The 22,728-nt window shown below is 34.0% G+C and overlaps 1 pseudogene across 1 annotated transcript; it reads right to left on the reverse strand.

The window, feature by feature from the left end:
* Positions 1-1,250: 1,250 nt before the first annotated feature.
* On the reverse strand, positions 1,251-3,821 carry LOC146904192 (inactive poly [ADP-ribose] polymerase RCD1-like; annotated as a pseudogene). Its single transcript, XR_015018593.1, has 5 exons — positions 2,792-3,821; positions 2,353-2,594; positions 2,183-2,241; positions 1,574-1,903; positions 1,251-1,374 (listed from the first exon to the last, which is right to left on the reverse strand). The product of XR_015018593.1 is annotated as an inactive poly [ADP-ribose] polymerase RCD1-like (transcript).
* Between the last annotated feature and the right edge of the window lie 18,907 nt (positions 3,822-22,728).

Here is a 22,728-nt window from a genome sequence, read left to right on the forward strand (position 1 = left end):
ATGTGTTCTTATAATCCTCACATTATTGATTGTAATAAAGCCTTTAGAAAATTGTCATGGTGTGAGAATTATAGGTCATATACTTGTTTTGATGTTATGATAAACTTTAGGCATATCTTTACTACTTTTAGGTTAAGGATCTTATCACTTTTTGTCAAGTTTTTAGTGATTCTTTTGCTTATAATTTCCATTCTATTATGCCTTATGCTACTAACCACTTTACTCCATGTTTCATGCATTCCATAAGCATCTCATCCTCCATCTTATATTCTTGGTCTTTATTTTCTTACACTTTAAAATTCATGCAAAAGTTAGAATGTAAAACCTAGGAATTCTTGTACTTTACCTTATGCTTTTCATTTCTTGCAAGACCATAGAATGTAAACTAGGGCATATGTAAAGGACAATGGACTCTAACAATGTACACCGACACAAGCACCGACACATGCACACACATCACATGGATACTTTAGATGTATGTTTAGGGAATGTATGCCTAGATGTATGTTTAGGAGCCTTGAAACTTAGACAAAAATTCTCTTTTTTTCAAAAAAAAATATGAACAACATCACTCAAATCATTTTCTAAATAAACTTTGGGATCAAAATCCCATTGATTTTCCCTTTATTTTCTTAAATAAAAATCTTAATGAATTTTAATCATACTTAGACTTCTTTTGCAAAATAACTAATTCCACCTCACTCTTTTCCAATCTTATGCCCTTGAGGCCTCTCTCTCTCATTCTTCAAAATTCCATTTTCAAACTTAAAATCAACCAACAAAAACAAAAAAAACATTTTTCGGAAGAGAACTACGGTGGATTTGATCCCTTAAAAGGGTACGTAGGCAAGGAACCAATATTCCTTCAATTCAAATAAAATAAAAATTCAAACATCTTCTTCTCCCTCCAATTCTTGGCTTAGTAAACTTTAGGTGTAAATATCACTTTTCAAATAGCATCTAAAAATAAAGCGCGCGCGTAGAAAGTAAAGATGGTTCCTATAGGATACTATAGTCGTTATGGGTGCCTAACACCTTCCCGTAGCGAAAACAACTCCCGGACCTCGATTCTCAAGGGTTTTTCTTATTTTTCCCTTCCCAAGAAAAAATGAGATATCAAAGGTTAAAAAGGTTCAAACTTAATCAATGTTTGACATCCGAAAAACCAAGATAAAACAATGTGCTACAGTTCCAGTTCAAAACTAAAAATTAGATGATATATAAAATGAAATTAAAAAAAATCTCCTAGAAGAAAACAATGTCACAACTTTATGTTGACAATAGATAAATCGAAGTGAAAGATCTCTGCCTCCTCATTTTAAAGTCTCATTCTTGCTTAACGTTTGAGCCATTCGATCCACCACCTGGTGGTCTCTGCAAGAAGCCAACTAAACATTAGGATGCATAATCAAATTGCAAGAGATAGATCATATGATTACACAATACAAAAGTTAAGCATAACATTAGTGACTACAACTTCAAGTAATTTTAATGGGTAGATACGAGACAAGATCAAAAGATATATAGTACTTCAAACCAAATAAACTTATAGAAAATTAAATAAATTCAGAACCTTGGATACAACATTATACATTGCAGATTTCAGTACATTGTTTCCAACAACCGATCTCAACTTCGACACAAAATCAGCACAAGTAATCTTCCTTGTCTGCACAAGCACGACGTGATACATTAGTGATATTTTACTATTTAAGACATAGGCATAAATTGGACATCATTTACATACCATCAACAACGCGTATTGGGCATCAATAAGAAACATGGTATGAGAAGGAACAATGTTTCTCATGGAAGATAAAAGCACGGAAAAAGGCATGGGTAAAGACAGCCTGGCGGAATTTGGAGTTCTTCTGATGTTAGCAGGAACACTAGTAGCTTTTACCTAAGGCATCCCACAAACCAAAATTGTTTGGATAAAAGTAATAAAACAAAATAAGTATAGGATTAAAACCAGAAGATGAATCTCAAAAGATGAATGCCACAAAATGTTGCACATGAATGGGTTAAAATCATAAGATAAAAGAAATATTAGAATGGAAAGCTGTAAACTAAAGAAATCATTGTTAGATTTTAAAAACATTTAAAAAAATTTGGTGATAACATTGCCTTTTACATAGAAAACTAGAAAAACATAAGAAGCAAAACTCAAGAAAAAGCTTACAGTGCCCACTGTAGAATGTTGACAACCTTTTCTCTTACACTCATTTGAACAAAAATTTCCTGTTACAAAACAAAAAAAAAAAACATCATGTGTCATGATCAAGAAGACTTTTCCATTATTGAAAGAAATACTAAAGGAACATTACATTATATTACATTACATTACATTACCTTCAAAAACCAAAGGGTGCTTAAAGCTAACAATGAATTCTGGATAAATGTGTGTGTTCATATTCATGTTCCACACCACATAGCACTTTGGGCATTGAACATCATCCACCCCATTATCGTATTCGCAACCACTTGGACGAAGTTGATTAGTGCCAGGATGAAGAAGCTCCATGTTCCCCATTATGACACGACATAGAAGCATATGCTTAATTCCCTTTTCGTCGACATCACAATAAAGTGAACTGTGAACATGGGAAAACTAAATCCTCTGAGAAATCCAACAGAATAATCCTTGATATAATAATAACAACAACAACAACAACAACAACAACAACAACAACAACAATAACAACAATAACAACAACAACAACAACAACAACCACAACAATAATAACAATAAAAATGTATGAGGTTCAATGTTGATCATATAATAACTAACCAGAGGGAAGGGTAGGTAACAGCTGCAAGATGAACACCAAAGCCATATACGCATCTGGACGGAGATAGCTCATAATGACTAAGTCCAAATTCCATCATTGTTGACAATTCCTTTTTAGAACAAGCAAGCCACGCATATCGAACATTAGCATCCCCTCGAACTCCATTTGTGATATTAGCTTGCTTCTGGAATAACTGCAGTCGTGTTTGCATTAACCTTCCCGAGTTGCGATAAATCTCAACAATATTAGACTCGTTGATGCCAAAAGAACCCATTCCTTTAAGAAACATCTTCTGGACAGAATCCACATCCAATTTTCCATATAAAGATTCAGTATAATAATCTAAATCTTGCTTATTAGCTATAGAAAGAAATCCAACTCCCATTTTGGTAGTGATAGCATGACCGTCAGCTTTTACATTCTTAGTTGCAGCATTACACTCTCGACTATACTTCCTCAACCTGGATCCATCTTCTCTTGGATCTTTCGTATCATGACTTTCTTCACCCTCCCGCTCCCTTATATTATGAGGTTCTTCAGTAGAACCAACTAAAACTTTAGGGAAAAAGCAATTCCCTTCCTCATCAACCCAAGCAATGGGTTGTTGCAAACACGTTTTTAGATCCACATGATACATATGCAAAAAGTCTAGCACAACCTCCTGGCCATCTAACTCTACCTCTACAAATGCCTTCTTAGTTTTGAAATCTTTCTTAACCAAGTCAACAACATCCTCTGGATAGTCAATCCATCTACCATTTTTATAGAACATCAAATGTTTTGGTATCCCACTTTTCTTATAGTTCAAATAATAACTAACCAATGACTTGGAAATATCAGGACAAGAATCATCTGGTTTGCATACATCTCTAGCCAATGTCATTTGTTTATCAACCACACTTGTTGGTGCCGAAACTCCAGTCCGACGTGCAACACATTGGGCATCCCTCTTTCGCTTTTGATTGAGTGAAACTCCACCCAATGCTTTTGAGGGTTTCTCTTCCATTTTTGCTACTAGACCTTGAGCAACGAAAATATTTGGCAGTCCCTGGATGTTTAAAATATTTAAAAATATTGAAATAGTAGAAATCATCATATGCTCACCATAATAATATAATGTTCGTAGAATAATAAAGATAAATTGTTAGTCAGTAAGAGCATTCCCTTGACGGCAAAACAAGTAAATTTTAACAATTGCAAATGTATTATTCGAACAGTACAAACATATCATAATGGAATATAATACTAAAGCAGAGTTTTCTTTTTGTCATTATTAAAGCTGAGTTTAAAGGTTGCCTCAACATCATATTGTTGCATTACTACAAATTTACTAGAATGCCAAATGTGGACATTCATGCTCTACAATTCTACATAAGACAATCCAAGTAAACTCATACTCATAAAGTATATTGAAGTGGCCTTTGTTGGCATCTAGTTTCAAACAAAACAAATCTATTTCTACAAATATTTCTATGGTCCCCAAAAAGCTTAATGCATTTCCCACTCACTCATAAAAAAAAGTTGTGTAGAAAAAGTTTCTTAAGAAAAACTAGTATGAGTTCTCAAGAAATCCATCATCATTTTCACCATCTAGCATCCATGAAAGGATTAGACATACCAACAAAACTGATATTTACTAATTATTGAAGTTAAAGAATAAAAGCATAAAAACCATGCCTAAAACATGATTAAAACAAAAAAATAAAATGCGATAAAGAAATTACGCTAAATTGACAATAGTAACAGGAAAAAAAATGATGCCTATCCAACACTCAAGAAATTGTACATGTTCTTCTCAGGGGCATCTCTAGTCATGGTAAATGAATTTTACAATATAAAAGATAATAACTCTTTAGAAAAAGAAAATCGTACTTGACTTAATCAAAATTTAAAACAAACAAGGTCTTGCATGCACCATTCACCATTCCCAACCAAAGAAATTGTATCAATATTTTTCTCAAATTTAAATAAATAATTATACAAAACCACACACCTTTGTGATTTTTTTAAGCATAAATTTAAAGTTTAAATGCATCATTAAGAATTACTGACATCCCAACACTGTTGGCATCCAAGTAATCCAACAATCATCTACAACACCCCGAAAAAAATCATTCAAAACCATCTGCGAGTTTTAACATCTCTTCAAATAGTAAAATCATCCCTAAAAAATGATCGAAAATAAAATCTCAATTCAAACATAAAGAACAAAAAAAAACTAACTTGATCCCTTTAAACCAACTTATCCATTACACGCTCAGTAAAAAAAAACAGAAACAAAGTAAATTACAATCGTTCAAACTCAAAATTAAAAACAACTAATAACAATAACAAAGACTAGGCTTTGAAATTATACCTGAATGAAGAAACACACACAATACTAGAAAACCAAAAAAATTCAAAAGTAATTGGTTCTAACTTTGAAATTGTGCATCCAATTAGAGAGTAAGGGGTCCTTTTTATATTGATTCTAACCCAATAAGATAAACTCTAAATTAATCCATTAGGCGATTGGGTATGTTAGAAACACGCCTGAAATGGTAAACATTAAAGATGGAATTTTTCTGTCTATAGAAATGCTATGATTTTTTTCTATCATAGTCACTTCTAATTGGAAAACAGTTTTTGCTGTGTAAGCATCTAGTCATTGTTCAATGTATTAGTTATCTTTTTCAACAATTCACAAATCTATTTGATCTTTCTAGAAAAGAATTTTTTCTATTTAGAATTTGATTTTCATAGGTTTGTTAAATCATAAAAGAAATTCTATTAATGTGAAATCATACTATGGATACTTCTTAAAAATTCAGATTTCTTTCTTTAAAATAATATTAATGTTATGGTAGTAGATTTTTTAATTATATTGAAGGTGACATCGACAAATATCGTGTTAACGGTTTTATTATACTACTTTTTTTTTGGTCAAGTATTATACTACTTGTTTTAATTGTGTATACTTGCCTACATTTTTCAGTAGAACGGTGTAAATTACTTTTACACTAAGATCAATTAAAATATATTTTAAAAATCCTTTTAAAATTTACTACCATAAAAATTTATCATTATTTTAAAGTAACAATAATCTGAAAATTTTAACAAATAACCATAGATGAATTTTTTAATGAAATAAAATAATTTATGAATTAACGAACCATTCAAATATCAAATTAAAAATAGAAAAAACTGTATTCTACAAAGATAAAAGAGATATGAAGATTGGGGAAGAAGAAAACTAATACTCTCTCTATTCTTAAAAGCAGGTTGTTGTCTCATCGATTATGAATGAATAGATTATTGATATAGCAAAAAGATGATTCATATTCTAAGTAACTTAATATTTTATTACTATTATTTATTACTCCTTCTTTTGCAAGTTTATTTTATTCATGAAAATATTCAATCATAAAAAAGGGAGAAAAATAGTAAGGCAAAAGAACTATTACATTATAATTTGATGATAACAAGCTTTTTTTTAAATGATAAACTTATGATATTTTTTGTGTTATTGATTACTATAATGTGTTTGAACATATGCTAGAAAGAATATTGACTATTATTATCAAGTGAGTAACAATATAATAAAATAGTTTAGTATTTTTTAGATAAAAATGTTACATTTTACTTCTTTATCAGATTTTTTTATTTGCCTCCCAAACTGATAGTTAGTACCTTATCCAACATTATAAATTTTACGTATCATCATGGAAAATAATATTGTTTATGAGGATTGAACATAGCCCAGTACTTGTTACAATAAAACATAATAAGTTTGTGGTTTGTTATTACCATCTTTTGCCTCACTCACACAGACACACACATAAGCACACGCTCGCGCGCTCACACACATATTAACATTATGTAGATTAATCGATTCAAGTACTTCACCATATCAAACTTTTCTGAAATCTTCTCGAGCGTTGAAAATCGTTCAAAATATCAGATGCAAGATTACTTAAAAATATACACTAATCAAACACTTACCATATTACACCTATATGGCATTCCTAGTACTTTATTAAGTATCGTTATTTAAAATACTTTATTGTTTACATGCTTATATCTGTTGTGTAGCAAGTGTGAATTAGAAGTTCAACATTGCTTAGAAAAGTGAAGAATGATCACTATATACAAAAGAGGACAAATAAACCCAATACCTTGAGGTTTTGGGTTAAAGTATGGTGTATAAACTCACTTGTGCGGTTCCTCTAAGCCTAATGTGGGTGATTCCCCAGGCTCCCGTCATGACCTCACAGCGGTATCAGAGTCATGGATTGACGAATGGTTTGATAAACTCTGTGTCGAAAGTCTTCCCAACTAAGGGTGTCTAGATGCCGAGTCCCATTGATATGGAACGTGTCAACAACAGTACAAGTGAAAGGGTTTGAGGATGAAATGATTTTTTCTTGAGGGATAGGCATGATGAAGTGGTGGACTACACTTGAGGTGGGAGATCGTTGTGTAAAAATTTCCAGCTAGAAGTCCTACATTGTTTAGAATATTGAAGGTTGAGTACTTTATAACTGAGAGGACCCATAAACCTAATACCTTAAGGTTTTTGGTTAAAGTGTGGTTTCCAACTCACTTATGTGGCAGTTATGAACCAAATGTTGGTGATCTCCTGGGCTCCCCCCGTGACCCAACAATATCTTATTAATTATAATTTTGTTGATATCAAAATATGTAAACATATTTGACAGTTATATATATATATATATATATATATATATATATATATATATAAAGTTTTAGTAAATTAATGTAAATATGATTATTTAAAAGATTATTACCCTTATCATCTTCAAAAAAGATTTGTATATCATAAGATATTCCATTATGTCGTCTTAATTGGCATATAGTTAATCATTGCAATAACCTTATAATATGTCAATCTTTCTCAATTTTCAACACGAACCTTTTCTGTCCAAACTAAACAAAGCATCAAAGGTTACATTATCGTACATTATAACATGATTCACAAATTATGCATGATAAAAAAAACATAAATTGTAACATCTTAATGTACAAAAAACAAAAAATATTTGGAAAATCATCGTAGTGAGATTAATTTACTGATAACTTATATATCAATACATCATAGGTAAGCATGTACAATTTCATATTCATGATCATTGAGGTGCATCAATTTTTTTAAAATCTAGACAACATATTTGACTGTATTTTTTTTAAATTTAATCATCAATATGTAAATTACAAGAAAAATCTCTATGAAGAAAGTGTCTCATATATACATAATTCTTACCATTGTCGTGCTCCTAGAGTTTTGGTGTTAAGAAATTGCAAATGGACTCATTGTCATTGTGTGCTGCATCGAGATCCCAAATGTTGATTTTCCTCCCCTGAGAATATTTATTAGCTTTCACACTCTAGCACTCAACAACAAACTCAATTTCGTAAAACAATAGAAAAAACATGAAATTGGCGATTTAAACAGACCTGAAATATAGATGATGAAACGATCTCATACCTAATTTCTTATCATCACCGAGCTCCTAGGGTTTTGGGGTAAAGAAATTGCAAATGGCGTAATTGTGTGATACAACGAGATTTTGGATTCCAAAGGTTCATAAAGCAATATAAAAACATGCAATTGGCGATTTAAAACACCGATTTGAGATATAAATAAAGATATTATCTCATACCTAATATATTACCTGTTGTCGCACTACTAGGATTTTGATGTTAAGAAATTGCAAATGGTTTAATTTAAATTACTATAGGGTTGAGAAAAATCGATGAAATCTAATAGTTCATCTTCGATTGCAAGGATGTGAATCGTTTTGATTGGAATGATGTACATAAGAAATAAATAATAAAAATGAAGTGAAAGTATTTAAGAATGATTGGCCCACTTTCGCTCGTCTAGTGTAAGATTATATGATAATTTAATATTTATTTTTATCAAAAGACTTTTATGTTGGACGGTTGGTGAATGCAATGATAAGCTGGGGGGGGGGGGGGGGGGTAAATAGCATTCCCATTTGAAAAAAATTAAAGCGTGTTTTTTTATTTATTTTAGATAAGGCCAAGAGGAAGGTTAGGCAAGCATGGTTTTAACACTAGCTACGAATGATAACAAGATAAGCAATATTCAACTTTGAACGATAAATTCACACTTGAATTGTTATAAATCAATCAATTATTGATACACAATGTAATCCACAAAACCAATAACAATATCAAACTAAATATAAACTCATGAAATTAAAATTATGTCACAAGATGCAAAATTATTTAATATGCTTAATCAAAAGGATAATGTCATCTATGTATAGTGATTAAACTATCAATTAACTTTTCAATTTTCAATCAATAAGCATGTAAAACAATTAACCTATTTAATCAATTGACATATATCAAATAAATTTGTAAGAAATAAAGATAAAGGGAGAAGAGAACACCAAATTTTAGAGGATTCTCAAATCGTCCTCACTACGGGTACATCTTCTCTTCGTAGAAGAAAAGTCTTTTACAGGCTTCCATAAGAATGTTGAAAAATGTTTACAAGAGTAAATTGACATATGCATTAATTTATCATTCTCTATAAAAACAACTCTTAATTTTTTGAAAGATTTTTTCATTTTCCCTCGTATTAACCACCTCTCGAAGCCTTCCCTTTCCCTCCCCTCCAAACTCACAAACAAGGTGCAATAGCCTTGTATATAAATACCAATTGTACTCCTGCACACTTTAATAAGATTTATACCCTTTTTCTCATTTCATATTAAGTAAAAAGGGCTTGATGGAATGCTAGTGGTTGCCAACCAACCTATGTTCATGAAGCCTCTCCGCTTATGCTGAAATCTTCCCTACCGTTTTGCCTCTCCGCTTATGCTGAAATCTTTCCTACCGTTTTGCTTTCTCCATAACCTGTGTTCTAGTTCTAGCACTCGAAGCAGGAGTTACTGCGAGCTATGTCGTTCCTGCGAGCAAGGCCTTAAAATTCCATATGTGGACAACTCCACTATCATACATTCCAATTTCTCACTATGGTGTACCGCTACTAGTTTTCCGAATCCAGTACCATTTCCTTCTGCGTTTTTATTAGTTTCCTAGTCTGTAATGCTTGCTTGTTTTATCTGATTATTTTTCACTGAATCAAAAGACATTAGAGTCATCTTTCTCATATGACGATATTTATAACTAATTGAACTCTAATAAAGTAAAGGGAAGATTATTTGTAGTCTGTAAATAGTGCATGACTCAATACAACCGATTTAATCTTTATGATAAATGGTATTATGGTTGTAATCGATAATTGGGTTTGGATTTGATATTGTGTTGACAAAGAATGTTAATTTGCGTGATCATTATAAACGGAAGTCACTTTAACTCTAAAATAAAAGTTGAAATTCAACTCAGAATTTAAACTCAACTAAAACTAGTTCTGATTTTTGGAAATTTCAAAACAGAAAAGCACCATACCCGGAGCCCAAGGAAGTTACAAATTATGAGTTAAAAAAGCGCGACACCAGCGTCTTTTGAAAGTGTCAACTACTGAAACTCGAGCGGTGTTTTCCAATTACAATATTCCCAAAGGAATGTATGTATGTATGCTACATGTCCGAAGATAAAACTTAATCAATTTCTAGCATTTCACTCAAAGTCCTATGATCTAAGTCCAAGAAATGCTGCATAATGCAGCTTCCATTATTAGAAATTTGAATTTCTAAAAGCATCTTGTTATTACTTAGTACTTAATAATAGAAACACCAGCAAATCATAAGTGAAAGGAAGAAGATAAAAACATTACCGTGTCATGTGCATGCAGCAGAGATTGTCGCTGAGAATGCAAATCTTGAATCTTGAAGGATCGAAATACCAAGCCCTTCCACTTCCAGCATTGTTCTCTTACACTCTGTAATTCTGTCACTAAATTTGTTTAACCACTCAATTGAAAAATATTAATCCGTCACTTTGATCCGCTGATACCTATTTTTATCATATTCCCAACAGTGGTAAGATTTGGGACTGGAGACTAGTTGGTGTACGACACCAACATGACACTAACACAAGTGGTTATATTCAATTACTTTTATTTTCTTAATTATTAACGGTGTCTACATGTCAGTGTTGGTGTTGTGTCTGATATCCATTAAGTTCAATCCCCATGTTTTGTTTACATTCTATGGATTTACCTACCGGATAATTTTTTTACTAAATTTACATTATATCACGCAAGTTGTTTTATTTAAGATTTATTTTTTTTAGTATTGTTTACGAACTTCTCCACTCTCTCCGTTCTCTCACTAAAATAACTCTCCTTTCAGATGGAGAACATGTAGGAATTGCTACTTTGTTATACCAAGCAACGTTCTCCCCTCAATGTTATGGGTGGTAGACGGTTCTCTATCTGTCCCTTTTTTTATAAGCTGCTTTTGTCATTTTCAGAAATATTAAGTATTGTTTTTAGTTTGTACATTTTAGTTTGTGTATAGATGAGTCCAACTTCGACTTTTAATCTCTCAAGACAAATCAGTAATATTAATATGGGGTACATTTTAAAAAAAGTAATAAATGGATCTACTAGTACTTTGAAACAAGGCTTATATTTAGGGACAATTTGTTTCTTTTCCAAAAGTAGCTAATATTTAGGAATATAGGTAAGATTGTATTTGGCATTTGATTTGTTTTTTTCTGGGTTATTGCAGCTATTGTTTAGGGATTCTTTCCTTTTGTTATGAACCTTTTGGTTAGTTAAGTATTTTACGATTGAGTGGTTTCCAGTGCCATTGCCGATGTGTTATAACAAGTAATGGAGGACATTCATATGCATATCTTGGAAGACCGTGGCGACCTTATGGAAGGGTTGTCTTTGCATACACTTACATTGATCCGTGTGTAAGACAAGTTGACTGGGATAACTGGGGAAAGTAGAGAATGAGAGGAGTGCTTGTTTATATGAATACATGTATTTCATGTCAGATTCCATTTTGTTATGTTTTATGATGTACACCATTATGAATGCTCCCCTAAGCATAATTTTTTTGCCAGAAGATAAAAATTTGAATAGTTTGTTTTTGAATGCACAATTTTCAACTGTTATCTTGATTATGTTATAAACTTTAATTGACTAGTTGCTTCACCCCTAAGCAAATTGCTACTTTTTGTTTTCAAGTCCAGAGTATTAAGGGCCTCTTTCGATTGGTTTATTTGAGCATATATAATGCCTGATACATGCACTTTTCAGACTATTTGAGCGAATTTTGAAAATAGCTTGTAACATCTCCATAAGTAATGTTCAGTTTATTTCCATTAACTAAAATGATAACTTGTGAAAACGGCTTATACGAAAACTATTTGACTATATTGTATCCTTTTGTTATAGAAACAACTTATACATAAACACTGATATCATAAGTGCTTAATTAGGTGCTTAAATAAATCATAATTTCATTGAAGATTCATTTTGGTTAGGAGTAAAGGCTGTAGTTGGGGGTATCTCAAATTCTTGTGTAGTGTTTTAAGTAATTATGTTGTAACTACATACAGGTGTTTTAGACCAGGTTGCTGTCCATTAAATCGAGCAAATTGGTGTAGAGAATTGGTGGATGAAGAAGCAGAGTAGTTCATCATGTATCCTTCATCGACCTCTGTAACACCCACACCAGACGTATCTAGAAAGTCTAGCACGTGCGTTAATATTAGTACTGGATACATTAAAATTTACAACATAAACTACATACGAATGAATAATTATACAACAAATTGCGTTCGTACATAAATCACATAAACAGCTCATCCATACAGTATAACTACATCCTCAAAATCCAAAGCATCCTGCAGCGACACGAACGCACACTTGCTGAAATATCCATCCGACTTTAAACTTGCATAGCGTCCTGCTTATCTGAAACAAATAAGGATTGGGATGAGACATAATGTCTCAGTGAGTTCCACCTAATCCTAGGCTATAGGCAACCTCAAGGGAAACCTATGGTCACCACGTGTCTACATTACAACCTGACGGTTGATTATACGTGTGTGGCGACTTGCATACTTAGACGGTAGTGCATACTAGAGCCGTCTTAATCTTATCTCAACTGTTATAGGCTTAACTTCCTATACGTGTCATGACGGTCAAGGGGGAATCTAGGACCGCATTGCCAAAGATACGCTCTACGTATCGAGGCCTAAACATAACATATCATGGCACGATTCTAAACCGGACGATTAGCGGAAACCTAAGATCGTCATCGGCATAACATACTTTACTTGTTCTATACATAACTTGTACTTAACTTAATCATACGTGCTTTCACTCGTGAACATAATCATAATCATAATCATATTCGTAATCATATCATACATAAACGTATCTAAGTTCATTCATATTGGTTAGCGTTGAACAAACAATTATTATCTTGATTCATTTTACGGATAGTCCCGGGTGGAGTAACCCCGAGTACAATCCCATACATGACCGATGTACGTACATCGGACTCCCTCGGTGTCGTGCGGGTCCCTTGCGGCTTGAACCGTTCCCCTTAGGTCGAGAACCTCCCGTATCCCCCTGGCGTGGATAACAAGAGACACGAGCACCTACATCTTGTTTACTAAGTGACATGCGGGTCCCTTATGGCTTGAATCATTCTCATCATGAGAACCCCTTGTATCCCCCTGATGTGGATAGCAAGAGACATGTCACCTACACTTATTAATCATAGTCTTGTCGTTCGTATAGGTTAAACCTAATCATACATACATGTTTACCTCGGAAGCTTAATCGATCCGATTAGCGGTAAATGTTCATACTTGTTCATGCTTGTACATACTTATTCTTGCTCATGTGCGAAGATAATAAACTTCGCGTCCTAACATCCTATAAATTCTTGCTAAACTTGCTAGTTCTCGACTACTATGTCGAGACTCTAGTTTATTCCCTTTCTTATTGCTTACTACCCGAATAAATCGGCTTAACCTCTCTTGTGCCTTCCTTGATGTACATGTTAAGATTACCATGATTCTTGTTTCGATGTTGCTTGATGTTATGTGCATTGATTAGATGTTGTTTTGGGGTTACAAAGTTATAAAACGTTGAAAGAAAAGCATCGGAACGCACCACGGACCCTAGAATGGACCAACAGGCCAAAGCATGCTGGCCCATCTAGAGAGCCACGCTATTAGCGCAGCTGGGGCGTAGCCCTTGCTGAAGAATTTCGCTATTAGCGTATATTTCGCTAATAGCGTGGTTCTTCGGGTCTGTGGTACAAATTTTGCTATTTTTGACCCAAAACTCATCTTAATGGTTCCTGCAATGCACCAAAACATCCAGCAACATATATATACATTATAAAACATCTTTCATAGCAATATTAACATGTATAAAGCAAGATCAAGGCAAGGGGATAAAATTCTCATATTTCCTAATCTTAACATAATTCATGTTTTTCTTGCAAAATAACACATAATCCCAAGGGAGGGTTCTATCTAAGAACTCACCTAACATAATCCTTGCTCTTCCTTCAAATTCCAAGCTCAAACCCTAATCTCCAAATTCCTCACATCATGCTAAAACCTCTTCCTTTTGATGCTTTCTTGCCCAAGAAGCTTCTTTGATCCATGCTTGATCATTAATACCATGACTTTGGAAGGCTTGATGGAGAAAGATTGAGGGAGAGGGGCCGATCCATAGAGAGAGGGAGGAGAGAACACTTTCTCTCAAAACCTAGAGAGAGAAAGAGAAGTGGAAAATGATTATTTTGGCTCCAAAAACACTTATATACCCCCCTTACGCGCAAATACTTAAATGCCCTTCATCTTGACTCGTGTTTACCTGATACTGATACATAACTCATGCTTAACTGATATTACTTATAAATATCTTCCGTCGTACTTAACTTTCCATAAACCTGAGTCCTCTGCTACATTTAACAGATAAATTTTCCTTTAGTTGATGAGCGGGATATTACATTCTACCCCCCTTAAAAAAAATTTCGTCCTCGAAATTTAAAGATCGATTACCATTCCTCATGACAAAAACTTATCATCCATGGTCTGAGCCATACATATTCTATACACACTCATTCCTAGAGTTCGTCGTATCATGTCCTCATTTCATTTCTTAACCCACATGCAACTGTACATAGTCTTTAATATCACTCAACTTAGAGTTATCTTAGCATATCATGACTTAGAACTTACCTTACTACACATAAACTGATTATCTCGGTCTCGGATCTTACCCGCTTAACATAAACCATTTCATAACGTTACCTTATCATAAACATGAACACTCAGGATTTGCCTTTTAACTGGAATCCTATCGGATACCAGGATTGCCCTGCAGTGCTTACTTGCAATATGAAACATATTTCATACATACATCTTATCATGAATACATAATCTTACTGTACCTTGAGACACATGCTTCTTACTTGTATTACTCATATAGCTTGACATGAAAAGTGAAATCAACTAACCACTTTATCTGATAATCTATTAACCAACATCATGGTTCACATGCTCTTGAAACTTTCTAGCAAGTCTACTTGCACATACATCAAACATTCTTAAAACATTTCCGTGTATCCTGTAGGATATTGGCTTCATACTAACATTGTTGCTTCCATAACGTGTACATACTTTAAAGTACTATCTCTTGTTAAATGATAACGATACTTGTTCTAAAATCTTCCTTAAAGAAATTTTTCTTAAACTTTGGTATTCGGGTTCTTGGAACGTATAGTTTCATGATTAAAAGATTTTATCATTTCCAAAACTGATTGTATAAAGCATCCCAGAACCACCGGACGAGTTTCGATATTTTTGGAAAAAGATTTAACATCTCGCCCAAAACTTGTCCACGACAAGTTGGTCCTAAAGTTTTGTACGTCTTAAGTGAGTTCACTTACGACATATTTCATCAGTTTTGAAAATGTATAATTCCATGAGTTTAAATGAAAATATCGTTCCCAAGTTCCATATACCAATCTTAACTTTTAAAAGTTTTAAAATCATGACTTAACACATTTTAACAAGCATCGTTTTCACTCAACAAGTATTGCATACGAAAGTATGATTCTCATCGCACAACTCAAGTGTTGCATCTCCTTTCATAATAACATACTTAACCCCGAAGGTAGATTCTTACATTCTTCAACTGTTATACATACTTGCCATACCGCTTACATATTCATAGGAAATCCTTGGACTTCTTAACATAAACTTATTCCTCTTCTTCGGAACACTAAATCTTGGTTCTCCACATTAAATCATTCGGTTATCGCTTGAGCGTTAATACCTTTTTCGGAACCCGGTCATCATTCTTGATGCTTTGATTCTATACTTGAGTCACGAAATGTAACCTTCTGAACCTTACATACTTCCCATTATCATCTTACTGAGGTGATGGCACATACTTGAAACTTTTACCTTAGCCAATGCTATCTATATATAACATCCATACTTACTTATCGCATCAAGAACTCCTCACTTGTCTTATGATGCTTCTACTAAACTTGCCTTACCAACCGAACATTCTTCATGAAACTTCATACATACTAAACTCCCATGTTTCGTGTTTAACGATTAACTTCCATGGCGCTACTCTGTTTCCCACCGGTTGGCTTAAACTATTACTCTAACCCGTTCGAGCAATTGAGACTTCAATTCATGCTTACCATTTGAATACTTACTTCTTGAACTATTCTCAAGATCTTCCATGTTGCAAACACCATCACAACCTTACTCATACATACTTGACTTGGGGGTAAACCTTACGTTCTTGCTGGTTGCATTTACCATACATATCACACTTGAACTTGTTTCCGAGGAAACTCGAATTCCTTTAACAACTCCTCTAACACTTGAACATATCTTTCTTAAACCTCTAGCCTGGTACCTTCGTATCTTCGCATACTACATTTTGCTTAATCATACCAATGCTTGCTCGTTGATTTTTCTTTTAAAGAAAACTTCGCAAACTAGCGCACAGGTCATTGACGTTGATAATTTTCTACTTTATAAATATATTGAGTTTAGACCCCGGCCGTTACTATAAAATCATAGAACGAGTTGATAACACATACGTGTCATCAATTCTAGATTCTAATGAGTCTAACTCGCTCTACGAGTGTCGTAGCAAACCGGTTCCTAGAAAAATCTCGTGAATTTTCAAAATTTCAACTTCAATCACCCATACGCGTAAATCTTTCTAAAATTATTTAAACTTCATGATCCAACATCATATCGAGCCCTAGCATGTCCGTTAAGCAAAACATAGGTTCGAGAGATACGCCATAATTCCACATAAACCGAGAACTTTGTGATTTCTTATAACTTCGCACCATTTTAACTCCTTAATTCATACCTCATGCATAAACATCGGTGACTTTCCCTTTCAATGCTGGAACTTCTACACTTTTGGTCTACGCTCCTTCTTATCTCTTGGTCACATCAACTTCTAATGTTACCTTAAATCGAATTGATTCCGTTAATACTTGTCCATGCATTTTCTTCCTTAGAAATCATAGGATGTGATGTGCATTCGATACTTGATGTTATAGAACATGTTTGTTATATAAAAGATTGTGAAAACAACCCCCAATAGCTACTACTAACCCTAGAGACGAAATGAAAATTTTAAATTTTCGCCCCAGGTTCACTATTAGCGAAATTCTCTGGAGTAATTTCGCTATTAGCGTAATTTTCGCTATTGGCGTATTTTCTTCAACTCAGTTTTCTAAAAATCGTATTTTACATAAAAATCTTACTTCCTCAAGTACTCTAGTGCACATCATTCCTTCCAATCATCGTAAAACAATTCTATAACCTTTGCATGGCAAGCATTAACATCATTCGGTCCAACTCAAGGCACATTAGAAACTAATGTCTTGTTCATCATGCCTCTTAACATAAAAATTTCCACACAAACCTTAACTTCATCTGCTAAGAACGGCTTAACTCATTACGTTGCCACTTACGCAACTTTCCGAACGTACATGTCCATAACTTCATTCACATATTGCTATTCCTGAGAGCATGCTAATTCAGTCAACGTAAGTCGACTTCTCACTATCATATAACCTTGTACTGCCATTCCAGAATATCATAAATCCATTCCAACATCTCTTACTAAAACTTCCGGTCATGCGTAAATATATTTCCAACTTATTCACTTACGGGTACATAGAGTATCACTATCATCTTACCCGACATTGTCGGAATGTTCCTTCTTAACATACCTTACATTCCCGGATGATTCACACTTCTAGATTAGTTCACCGGCCACCTTTTGGCACGATCAAACTTCTTCATCACATACTTCGTTCCTCCTGGATCCTATTCAGCTCTCAGGCATCCATTCTAATCGTCGATTGTTAAATTGAGTTGATCAGGCTCAACTAACACCAACAAATAGAACATTTACCCGGAACCCAATGGTCCCACTACCTTAGTTGTAATTTAATGACCCAAGGCACGGTCTGAACCGACCTGCTCTGATACCAATTGTAACACCCATACCAGACGTATCTAGAAAGTCTAGCACGTGCGTTAATATTAGTACTGGATACATTAAAATTTACAACATAAACTACATACGAATGAATAATTATACAACAAATTGTGTTCGTACATAAATCACATAAACATCTCATCCATACAGTATAACTACATCCTCAAAATCCAAAGCAACCTGCAGCGACACGAACGCACACTTGCTGAAATATCCATCCGACTTCAAACTTGCATAGCGTCCTGCTTATCTGAAACAAATAAGGATTGGGATGAGACATAATGTCTCAGTGAGTTCCACCTAATCCTAGGCTATAGGCAACCTCAAGGGAAACCTACGGTCACCACGTGTCTACATTACAACCTGACGGTTGATTATACATGTGTGGGGACTTGCATACTTAGACGGTAGTGCATACTAGAGCCGTCTTAATCTTATCTCAACTGTTATAGGCTTAACTTCCTATACGTGTCATGACGGTCAAGGGGGAATCTAGGACCGCATTGCCAAAGATACGCTCTACGTATCGAGGCCTAAACATAACATATCATGGCACGATTCTAAACCGGACGATTAGGGGAAACCTAAGATCGTCATCGGCATAACATACTTTACATGTTCTATACATAACTTGTACTTAACTTAATCATACGTGCTTTCACTCGTGAACATAATCATAATCATAATCATAATCATAATCATATTCGTAATCATATCATACATAAACATATCTAAGTTCATTCATATTGGTTAGCGTTGAACAAACAATTATTATCTTGATTCATTTTACGGATAGTCCCGGGTGGAGTAACCCCGAGTACAATCCCATACATGACCGATGTACGTACATCGGACTCCCTCGGTGTCGTGCGGGTCCCTTGCGGCTTGAACCGTTCCCCTTAGGTCGAGAACCTCCCGTATCCCCTTGGCGTGGATAACAAGAGACACGAGCACCTACATCTTGTTTACTCAGTGACATGCGGGTCCCTTATGGCTTGAATCATTCTCATCATGAGAACCCCTTGTATCCCCCTGATGTGGATAGCAAGAGACATGTCACCTACACTTATTAAGCATAGTCTTGTCGTTCGTATAGGTTAAACCTAATCATACATACATGTTTACCTCGGAACCTTAATCGATCCGATTAGCGGTAAATGTTCATACTTGTTCATGCTTGTACATACTTATTCTTGCTCATGTGCGAAGATAATAAACTTCGCGTCCTAACATCCTATAAATTCTTGCTAAACTTGCTAGTTCTCGACTACTATGTCGAGACTCTAGTTTATTCCCTTTCTTATTGCTTACTACCCGAATAAATCGGCTTAACCTCTTTTGTGCCTTCCTTGATGTACATGTTAAGATTACCATGATTCTTGTTTCGATGTTGCTTGATGTTATGTGCATTGATTAGATGTTGTTTTGGGGTTACAAAGTTATAAAACGTTGAAAGAAAAGCATCGGAACGCACCACGGACCCTAGAATGGACCAACAGGCCAAAGCATACTGGCCCATCTAGAGAGCCACGCTATTAGCGCAGCTGGGGCGTAGCCCTTGCTAAAGAATTTCGCTATTAGCGTATATTTCGCTAATAGCGTGGTTCTTCAGGTCTGTGGTACAAATTTTGCTATTTTTGACCCAAAACTCATCTTAATGGTTCCTGCAATGCACCAAAACATCCAGCAACATATATATACATTATAAAACATCTTTCATAGCAATATTAACATGTATAAAGCAAGATCAAGGCAAGGGGATAAAATTCTCATATTTCCTAATCTTAACATAATTCATGTTTTTCTTGCAAAATAACACATAATCCCAAGGGAGGGTTCTATCTAAGAACTCACCTAACATAATCCTTGCTCTTCCTTCAAATTCCAAGCTCAAACCCTAATCTCCAAATTCCTCACATCATGCTAAAACCTCTTCCTTTTGATGCTTTCTTGCCCAAGAAGCTTCTTTGATCCATGCTTGATCATTAATACCATGACTTTGGAAGGCTTGATGGAGAAAGATTGAGGGAGAGGGGCCGATCCATAGAGAGAGGGAGGAGAGAACACTTTTTCTCAAAACCTAGAGAGAGAAAGAGAAGTGGAAAATGATTATTTTGGCTCCAAAAACACTTATATACCCCCCTTACGCGCAAATACTTAAATGCCCTTCATCTTGACTCGTGTTTACCTGATACTGATACATAACTCATGCTTAACTGATATTACTTATAAATATCTTCCGTCGTACTTAACTTTCTTCATCATAATCACTTTCCATAAACCTGAGTCCTCTGCTACATTTAACAGATAAATTTTCCTTTAGTTGATGAGCGGGATATTACAACCTCAGAACCAGACCAATCTTGTCAATTATATATAGTATGATTATTTTGTTAAAATTAAGTTGCAAACATGAATAAAAATTTATCTGCTAAAAATACCCTGCAATATTGTGTGGTAGTGAGCGTTTGAACACAAAAAATGTAAACAAAGAAGATTAGTGTTGCAAAGATGAACTAGAAAGTAAGTTTATTGTAAATATAAATAAAGTTATGCTGGTCTCTTTACATTGGTATTGGTCCATGAACCCTTTATTTTTTTTTTATTTTTTTTATTATCTTCAAATGATATTATTATGTTTATTATTGTTTTGTTCATTATTTTCAATGAGAATAATTCTAAAAAAAAATTCCTACAAAAATTATAAAAATTAAAATAAAATAAAAATCCTTTTTAAAGAACGGCTAAGCTTTAACCGTGTCTCATCTTTCTCTAACATTCACCAATATGGATTCTTCAATAACGGCGAATCACCATTAAAGTTTAGATCAATATTATTTGTGCAATTTGATAAAAATTTGAATGATGATAATCCCATAAATGACCATGATAATGTTCTTGATGTCTCAAATGTTGATGTAGGCATCAATGACCACTTCTTCTCTCCTTTAGATATCTATGATCCTAGAATTTGGGGGCATTCTTGATGCTAAAATGAGATACATTTTAATTAAAAAGGGCTATTGGAAATTTGAATATCAAATTTCCTATAGACGGGCTCTCTAGACATTTTTCATATTCTTGTTTTTCCTTTGACAATATTAAATTATTTCTTGAGTTTGTCAAAGCCACAAGTTTTATTCAAATGTTTCAATTTCTTATTGAATTCTCATAACTATGTAAATAATTGCTGCATCTGCAAAATGAATTTTTTCAAAGTTAAAATTGTTTAAAAACTACTTGAGATTATCAATGTCACAAGAAAAGTTAAATGCTCTAGCCATTTTATGTATTGAGAAAGATATGATAGAACATATTGATGTAGAAATAATTGTTACTGACTTTTGCATGTAGAAATTCTTGTAGGAACTGTTTTGTATGATGTTTTTATTAGATTATTTAACTTAATAAAAAGTAGGTTTAAATGCACTTTGGACCCCTAACTTTTCCATAGCTGCGATTTTGATTCCCTATTAAAATAAACACACACACACACCATGATATCATCCCCTTCAACAAGATATTCATCATTCTTCAACTAAAAAATCCAGAAACACAACACAATCCATAAACATAACACAACTATCTCCTCCTCTATTTCTTCTAGATCCTTCTGTGATGATTTACATCCCAAAAAAAAAAATGTGATTGGAAGATTAATATTATTATTACAGAACCAGCACCAAATAAATAATTGGTTATGGATCATTCAGTTATGAAATTTGAAACAGAAAAAGACTGAAAAAAAAGGCGAATTGTGTTATGGTCGTTGTTGATCTAGAGCAAGAGAGAGAAACAATGCAGTTTGAAGAAAGGGTGGGTGGAAAAGAGAGAAGGTGGATGGAGTGACGAAAACAAAAAGCCCTTGTTGGGATTTTCTTTCTTCACCCATTAATAAGTTTGAGAGTTGGAGTAGAAGTAAGATTGTGTGTGTGTGTGTGAAAGAGAGAGAGGGGGAGAGAGAGAGAGAGAGAGAGAGAGAGAGAGAGAGAGAGGGAGGGAGGGAGAGAGTCACGTGTTCATTCCTTCTCCATTTTATTTTAATTTATTTTTTAATTAAAGAAATACACATGTACTTTTTTATATTTATTTTAATTAAAAAATTACACACGTGACATCCAACTCACTTAAGTGAGGAGCCACATGGGCGTTGACTCAGCAAAATCAAGGGGGCTTGAATATTGCAAAAGAGAAAAACTTAGGGGGTTGGAAAGTGGTTTTTTTTCATAGAAGGCCAAAATAGCAACTATGGCAAACTTACGGGTCCAAAAGTGCGTTTAAGCCTGAAAAATATTATCTTCAAGTAAATGACTTTTACACTTTGGGAATTCAGTTTTTTTAAATTGCTTATTAGATAGGGCCCAAATTTTAGTTTTGTCTCACGACACCAAAATCTCATAAATAGGTTTGAGTACATATGATTAGTAGACATTTCAGCATCAACCACTACAAGTTCCAGAA

Source organism: Medicago sativa, chromosome 7 (genome assembly GCF_051527215.1).
Source record: "Medicago sativa cultivar Bolivia chromosome 7, Bolivia_mono, whole genome shotgun sequence".
Classification (NCBI taxonomy): Eukaryota; Viridiplantae; Streptophyta; class Magnoliopsida; order Fabales; family Fabaceae; genus Medicago; species Medicago sativa.